The sequence below is a fragment of the Ctenopharyngodon idella genome, chromosome 3 (assembly GCF_019924925.1).
Source record: "Ctenopharyngodon idella isolate HZGC_01 chromosome 3, HZGC01, whole genome shotgun sequence".
In the NCBI taxonomy this organism is placed as follows: domain Eukaryota; kingdom Metazoa; phylum Chordata; class Actinopteri; order Cypriniformes; family Xenocyprididae; genus Ctenopharyngodon; species Ctenopharyngodon idella.
The window spans coordinates 10,323,675-10,333,025 of NC_067222.1; the positions used below are offsets into that span (position 1 = coordinate 10,323,675).

General features: G+C 33.7%; 1 long non-coding RNA gene across 1 annotated transcript; it reads left to right on the top strand.

The window, feature by feature from the left end:
* The first annotated feature begins 241 nt into the window (after positions 1-241).
* Positions 242-9,351, top strand: LOC127510103 (uncharacterized). Its single transcript, XR_007929487.1, has 3 exons — positions 242-342; positions 764-823; positions 8,851-9,351. It is a non-coding gene; the product is annotated as an uncharacterized LOC127510103 (long non-coding RNA).

Consider the following 9,351-nt stretch of genomic DNA (forward strand, 5'->3'; position numbering starts at 1 on the left):
CGAAGAATTGAGAGGTGAATAAATAATTTTTTTTTCTTGTACAGAACCTATAGGATGTTGGTCAACCTGAAATTAACCAATCCCTCAATGAGACAACACAATGTTTCCGATTCATATTAAAGATTTGTTCAATTTGAACAAACCGTTCATGAACGACACATCCCTAATGTTTGTTCATTGGGAATCAAACCCGTGACTCACAGCAGGTGTGCAGCTCCATATGACACAGTCTGATGAATCTTTTACAGATAGACATCAGGAGTCAGAAAAGATTAAGCTGAAACTAAAGAAAGACACTGAGGAGAGAACAGAATATTAACATGTCAACTGTTGAAACCAGAGGTGAGAGTCACAGACAAATCCATTTTAAATTATTGCTCAAGTGCATTCTTAACTGTCAATACAAATTGTTTAAGTAGGCTATGTCAAGGAAATGTCAAAATGGAGATTTAAACACACACACACACACGCACACACACACACACACACACACACACACATATATATATATATATTATCACTGTTGCCTTAATAAACATAATTATATATATATATATATATATATATATATATTTAATTATGTTTATTTATTAAGGCAACAATGATAATAACTGATTACACTTTCTGAAAGGCAATTTTTATTTTCATCTCACATTCTCTGACTAATATAGCTATTTGCAAATATGATTAAAATTATTTCTGCTGGTATGTGTATACTGTGATGAAAGAACCAATTGTAATGTAAGACTTTTGTTTTATACAGAGAATGATGCTCACAATCATCCTGACAGGAAAAGATGGAGCAAAGACGAACCTCTTAACTGTAAGTCGTGATAAACAAGTAGATGAAATGATGACCCAGCTAACATAACATTTTCATAACTTTGGCAAACTCAAACTCCTAATGTACTGCTTATTAATAGTTGGTAAGGTAGTTTTTGTAGAATTTAAGTTTAGGTATTGGGTAGGATTAAGGGATGTAGAATAAGGTCATGCAGAATAAGGCATTAATATGTGCTTTATAAGTATTAATAAACAGCCAATATCCTAGTAATATGCAAGCTCATAGGCAACTATTTAAAAGTGAGAATTGAACCCTAAAATAAAGTGTTACCATGATCTTCCAGTAACATTCATAGAATTCTTTGAACAACATTCTTTGTTTCTTCTTGAAATATTAAGGATGTCACGTTCAGTTCTGTTTTGTTTAGTTTCATGGACTTTCAGTTTGTTTCCCCCCACTCGTCTGTCTCCTTGGTTAACATCATTATTAGTTCACATGTATCAGCTGTGTTCCAGTCATTATCCTCATTTGTGTTTGCCTTATAAGTTGGTCCCTCACATTCATTCCTGGTCCGTTCACCGTAGTGTTTACTTGTGTTTACTTTGCCTGTCAGCCTGCTTGGATTTTTATTATTATTAAACATGGAGTGTTTTGAACTGGATACGTCTGTCTTCGTCTTCCTGCCTGAACACAAGTGTGACAAAGGATCACTAATTTTCCAGCTTAAAAAAATGACTTTTTGGTTTGATGATACATAGCAAAATTCTCTGTCTGTTTGAAATGAAATCAACTGAAGATAAAAGACATTAAAGGGGACCTATTATGCCCCCCGTTTACAAAATGTAAAATAAGTCTCTGATGTCCCCTGAGTGTGTATGTGAAGTTTTAGCTCAAAATACCCCACAGATCATTTTTTATAGCATGTTAAAATTGCCACTTTTTGGGGGTGAGCAAAAACATGGTGTTTCAGTGTGTGCCCTTTAAATGCAAATGAGCTGCTGTGCTCAGCCTAAGAGGGCGGAGCTTCAAGAGCTGATTCTCCGGTGACAGGATTCAGTCAGGACACACTATAATGTCAGAAACTGCGAATATATGCTGCATGGAGATAGAACAGATATAGTTTAGTTTAATTATGGTCATAACTTATATTGTCCTCTTGTTTTTATCCACTATAGTAGTAACGATGAGTTTTATGATGTTTATTGTACTTCACACAAAATATGAAGCGTCTGTTTTCACTCTAGAAAATCTCTGTAAGAGCTTAATAAAACACAGTGCAAAAGTGTGCATTAAAATATTATCCATAAACTCTCTCTTTCTCCCTTGCATTATCATCAACATACATAGCGAAGTACACAGAAACATTCGTTACAACTAACAGTAAACAAATATATAAAGACCTTATGCCTTTTTGGGTGGTGCTTAATAAACTGGTAAACTTTATATCCGTAAATCAACTCCGATGAACTGTGTGATAAAGTGCTCTCACCTTCATTACTGCCGTATCCAGTATCACTCAGGAGACTGTTGGATCACGAACAGTTTGTACTGCTCATCCTTGAGTAACAAAGTAACAAATTTTTAGCACAACCTCTGTTTTGTTTTGTCCCTTTATATTGACATTCATTCACAAAGCAGTCCGGTGTGAAATGATTTGCGCAGACATAAAGGAATTTCGGTAGAACTGAGGGAGCATTTTCTTCAAAAACAAAATTAATCCACCTTGTCTTCAGTGGCTCAGATTTAGGGAGTAAATGGAGAGAGCTATGTGGATTAATCCATCCAGCTACAGAACACCTAAAACGCTTGGGAGACGTTCTCGTCAGTGCAGCAATGGCGGACTGTACAACCGGCTGTGAACTCGCTCAGGGCGGTTCTATGTTAAAACGGCAGTGTCTGTCAAAACTTGTGGGCGGGGCCTGTGGCTAATGTGACGTCACACTGCCAGGAACCTGCAAACGGCTTGTTCTGAGACACTGCTTATGATTTATGGGGATTAAAAAAAAAAAAGTATATAGTTATATATACTATATAGTCAAATCGGTAACACTTTATAATAACGTTCAGTTATAAGTCGTTTATAAATTATTAGTTAATGATGAACTAATCATTTACAAAACATGACTATATATTCATAAATGATTAACAAGTGGAATGCTAACGATTTACAAATATGTTGTAAATTATCTTAAATGTTTAAATCATGAAATAAATAAAAACAGATCATTAGTAGATGGTTTATAAATATTTAGTTGATACATTATTTATCACTTATAAATAATATAAAATATTATAAATTACACTATAAATAATTGAAGTATTTGTCAAAATTGTTTTGTATTATCTCAAAAAACAATTGTTAATCATGAACAAATGATGAACAAACCATTAGTAAATGATCAATATATGATTTATTGATGAAGTTGTAAGCACTATTTTTAAGAAGAGTCATTTATTTGTTTTGAAGTGGATAAACATTTATAAATGCCTTACAGTCAGGTGATTCCAGTGGGTTATGTTAAATCCTTTCACTCATCAGCACAGACTTGTGTTCTGTGTGGAGTGTGTGGGATCTAGTGATGAAGTTAACCTCTGAACCGGTTTTACCTTCCACTGAAGCTCACATCAGGTGCACAGAGTGAAAGACTCCATGTGTGTCAGAGAAGACCCTCACCAGTCAGCACTTACACTGCAGTACACACTACAAAGTGTTCAACACCTGTTATAGATGATGTGTAAATGCATGAATAAATCATTTACAAAGCTTTCTGCATCCCCTATTCTAAAGTAAGTAAGTAAACTATTCATCACTTGTAAATGTGTTACACATCATTTGCAGATCTTCCTGTTGCATGATCCATCTCATTCCATCACTTTACCCAAGCCTGAACTTTACATTATTTTTACAAAAATAAATTAACACTCTGCCAACATTTAACCAGCACTTAATCATTTAATTTTTATTTTGTTTTTCATGGAACAGCTCCTCACCATAACATGAAAACACACCATAAACTGATCATAAACTTAGTCCATTATTTTGTGAATTGTATTCCAAGTCTTCAGAAGTCATACGATACCACCGTGTAAGGAAAAGATTCTTATTCCGTAATATAATCATTAAGCATTAATAATCGTACATATCCGCCGTCTCATCCATTAAAACTTTCAAAATTGGTGCTTCAAACAATACGACAGGTTTGCGGCAGTGACGTCAAACCTCGCTCCTTATTGGCTGTCACTTGTGTTTTCTGACCAACATTGTTTGCGACATGCCAAATTTGAGTTGCTGTGTTGAGTTGAGATGCAGCACGACGCTTTGGAGGATGGAAATGCAGATCAGGGGAATGTTTGCAGCGATTAAACACTTTAATTTCATTCTGTAACTCAAAACACAATAATGTTTTTCTGTCAAAGCACTAGTAATGTAGCTGTCACAGAGATGAACTCCGTGATTCCCTCCTCTGGCCATCGGAGGGAACCCTCTCCCGAATACTGACATGCACACACACTCACGCACTACATTTCCCATCAGCCCCGTACCTTGGACTAATCACCACACCCAGCTGAAGCTCATTTACCAGACTATTTAAGACTCTCATTTCCCCATCACTATTGCGAAGTCTTGTATTGCCACGGTGTACATTCTGAGCGTTTTCTTGTATTATTTGCCTGCCTGTTACTGATCCTGTTTGCCTCTTGTTTACGATTCTCTGCTGCCTGCCTTTGGACTGTTTATTGTTACCTGGACTGTGAGTGATATCCGCCTGCCCTGATTCCTTGCCTGTACCCTGACTACGATTCTGCCTGTCCCTTACTATTCCTGTTTGCCCCTGTTTGACCCTGCCTGTTGTACTATGCATTCTTCTAATAAAAGCCTGCTTATGGATCCCAACTCGAGTGACGATTCGTTACAGTAGCACACGCGTCGTTTTATCTGTTCTTTATACTGCTTTTTGTAATGTTTTAAATAAATTATTGTGACTAATGTACATTTATCTGCCTGTTACACTTAATATTTCAAAATAGTTATGCTTAAAGTTATAGGGTGCAGTAGGGAGCTTAAAATTTCCTTTTTATACAATAGTATATTAACTAAGATAACAGTCATTGTAAATATATCTATATTGCTTTTTTATTTTTGTGAAGTGGTTAAAAAGTGGTCATGTTTAGGTATAAGGGGTGAGTTAGATATCTATATAATAGTAAAATATATTTGCATAAAAAATATTTATCATTTAATTATCATATAAGGGATTTGTATAGATTTTAATATCCTGTAACTGAAAGGTATACCAGAACCTTTGCATATGGCAAATAAATGGTAAATTTACAAATTGCAGTTTGTACATAATTTATAAAGATCTGCAAATGATATGTAACACATTTGAAAGATGAATACACTTTAGAATAGGGGATGCAGAAAGCGTTATAAATGACTTGTATACATATACACATAATTTGTAACCGGTAAGAAATGTCTACAAATGTTATATAACACATTTACAAGTGATGAATAGTTTACACTTTAGAATAGGGGATGCAGAAAGCTTTGTAAATGATTTCTTCATGCATTGTTTACACATCATCTATAACAGGTGTTGAACACTTTGTAGTGTGTACTACAGTGCAAGTGCTAAATGGTGAGGGTCTTCTCTGACACACATGGAGTGTTTAACTGATGTGAGCTTCAGTGGAAGGTAAAACTGGTTGAGAGGTTCACTTTATCACTAGATCCACACACTCCACACAGAACACAAGTCTGTGCTGATGAGTGAAAGTATTTAACTTAACCCACTGGAATCACCTGACTGTAAGGCATTTATAAATGTTTATCCACTTCAAAACAAATAAATGACTCTTCTTAAAAATAGTGCTTACAACTTCATCAATAAATCATATATTGATCATTTACTAATGGTTTGTTCATCATTTGTTCATGATTAACAATTGTTTATTGAGATGATACTAAAACAATTTTGACATAAATACCTCATTGATTTATAAGTGATAAATAATGTATCAACTAATTAATAAATTATAAACCATCTACTAATGATCTGTTTGATTTATTTCATGATTTAAACATTAAGATAATTTACAACACATTTTTAAATCGTTAGCATACCACTTATTAATCATTTATGAACGTATAGTCATGTTTTGTAAATGACTTGTTCATCATTAAATAATAACTTAAAAGTGATTTATAACTGAATTAATAAAACATTTATAAAATGTTAACATATCACTTATTAATCATTTATGAATGTATAGTCATGTTTTGTAAATGATTAGTTCATCATTAACTAATAATTTATAAATGACTTATAACTGAACGTTATTTTAAAGTGTTACCGTTCTTATTGGGAATCAACAGAGGTTTAGATGTTAATGTCTTATTGAAAATAATGTCTTATTTAAAAATGTTTGCTTTAGTTAGGCAGTTTGACTCTTGACTTTTTAACATCACTTTTTCTCTGGCTGCTTTAACAGTGTTTGTTATGGCAAGAACAGTAAGAAAAAATGTGATCAGATAATGTTGGCTTGATGATAAGAACATAATCATTATGTAATAGTGTTATTTACTGGTCTCATTCAGAGTCTAGTTTCTGATTATATAGGTTATGTTTTAAGAACTGCACATCATTGATTACAGTAGCCCTGTGACTGCAAAACTGGTTGAGAGGTTCACTTTATCACTAGATCCACACACTCCACACAGAACACAAGTCTGTGCTGATGAGTGAAAGTATTTAACTTAACCCACTGGAATCACCTGACTGTAAGGCATTTATAAATGTTTATCCACTTCAAAACAAATAAATGACTCTTCTTAAAAATAGTGCTTACAACTTCATCAATAAATCATATATTGATCATTTACTAATGGTTTGTTCATCATTTGTTCATGATTAACAATTGTTTATTGAGATGATACTAAAACAATTTTGACATAAATACCTCATTGATTTATAAGTGATAAATAATGTATCAACTAATTAATAAATTATAAACCATCTACTAATGATCTGTTTGATTTATTTCATGATTTAAACATTAAGATAATTTACAACACATTTTTAAATCGTTAGCATACCACTTATTAATCATTTATGAACGTATAGTCATGTTTTGTAAATGACTTGTTCATCATTAAATAATAACTTAAAAGTGATTTATAACTGAATTAATAAAACATTTATAAAATGTTAACATATCACTTATTAATCATTTATGAATGTATAGTCATGTTTTGTAAATGATTAGTTCATCATTAACTAATAATTTATAAATGACTTATAACTGAACGTTATTTTAAAGTGTTACCGTTCTTATTGGGAATCAACAGAGGTTTAGATGTTAATGTCTTATTGAAAATAATGTCTTATTTAAAAATGTTTGCTTTAGTTAGGCAGTTTGACTCTTGACTTTTTAACATCACTTTTTCTCTGGCTGCTTTAACAGTGTTTGTTATGGCAAGAACAGTAAGAAAAAATGTGATCAGATAATGTTGGCTTGATGATAAGAACATAATCATTATGTAATAGTGTTATTTACTGGTCTCATTCAGAGTCTAGTTTCTGATTATATAGGTTATGTTTTAAGAACTGCACATCATTGATTACAGTAGCCCTGTGACTGCACATCTTGATATTAATCACTGGTGATCATGACTTGAAAAAAATAATAACTTTTTATTTTATTTTTAAACAGACACGTATCTGAATACATACAGATATCAAGAATGAGCATGTGAATCTCAACAATTGTGACATACTTCATGCCGCAATGCATGCTGGGAGCCATATGTTTTATACTATGGTGTCTGATGTTGCAAAATGTCACCAACTTGTTCATTCCATGCCTAGAAGACTTGGTGCTATCATTAAAATTCATGGAGGCCATACAAAGTACTAGATAGTAGTTTTTGTTGTGGGGTGTCACAACAAAACTCATTTTTTGCATCACCCTAATTTGAGTAAAACTGAAAATTTTGTTCTCTAAGTTATATTATTAACCTTACTTTCATGTTATAAGTTAAATAGATGTTATATAAAACTTTGAGATATTGTTTAAAATGTTACTTTTCAAAGGGGGTGTACTCATTTACGCTGAGCACTGTATGTAAAATAGCAAGCTAGTACAATTTACAATGTTCTGAATAACATACATGTTATGATGCACATTTTATTGATTAAAGTTATTTTATTTCGCCAAAACTACACACATTGTATACCGTGAACAACTATTAAGCTTAGTTAGTAGTTAGAACTTCTCAGTTTTGTGGAACAGTTGTATTATTATTACCTCTTCAGCTCTTCTAATAATGAATGAATGACGATGGTTCAGTGGCAGGTTTTTTTAAGCTTGCAGGTGTCTGACAACAGTCTTACCTGCCAGTAGAAACAGTTACTATTTAACAGCTGACTATTTAAATACCCGGCACAAAATCTGCATTTAGTGAAATGTGCATGTAAGATAAACAGTAATCTACCACATGTGCTGTAGCAGTGCAGACTGCTTTTCATCTCGGACAGACATATTTTAAGTACAACGCCACTGCATTAGACATTAAATATTGTTCATTTAACACTGAGGATTTTGCTGTGCAGAATGTTGAGTTGCTAAAAAATGTTTCAGGAATATTATTCTAACCTTTAAGTTATGTTCTATGAACTTTATGGAAACTTAACATTTTTATGCTCTTGGAATGTAACATTCTTAGAATGTTGAGTTGTTAATAAAAAATTAAGTTGGAAGAATGCTTCAGGAACATCATACTAACCTTAAAAAAATGTCCCTTTAACATTAAGAAAACTGGACATTTTTACGCTTCCATAACCAAAACAGAATGTTTGGAAAACATACTCAGAACAAAATATTGTTGGCTGGGCAAGAGATTGTGGAAATTGTGCTCAGTTTATCTTCTTTAATACAAAGGAGATAAATTTAACCTCAAAAACACATCCAACTGGTCAGTTTTATTCATTTTTCTTTAACTGTGATGTTGAATTAAGATCTAGATCTTGGTGTCATTGACTTGTTACATGTGTTTGTTTCAGTGAGTGATCTGAGGATCGTTCTGCTGGGGAAGAGTGTGTCAGAAAACAGTGAAGTGGGAAACTTCCTGCTGGGACGAGCAGCGTTTGACAGTGAAGCTCCTCCAGATGTTGTAGAGAGAGTCGGAGGAAGATTGAAGGACAGACACGTGATGGTCATCAACAGTCCTCAGCTGCTCCAGACAAACATCTCAGATCATCAGATCACACAGACAGTGAGAGAGTGTGTGTCTCTGTCTGATCCAGGACCTCATGTGATCGTTCTGCTCCTCAAACATGATCAGTGTTCAGCAGAAGATCAAGAGTGTGTGCAGAAGGTGCTGGACTCTTTCTCTGAGAGCGCTTATCAACACACCATGGTGCTCACCACACAAGAGCCCACTGAAACCAATGACATCCTACAGAAAATCATTCAGAAATGCTTCAACAGACACTTCAGTCTTCAGAGAAGCAGATCTCCTGATGATCTTCTGCAGGCGTTTGAGGACATTGTGCAGATGAATG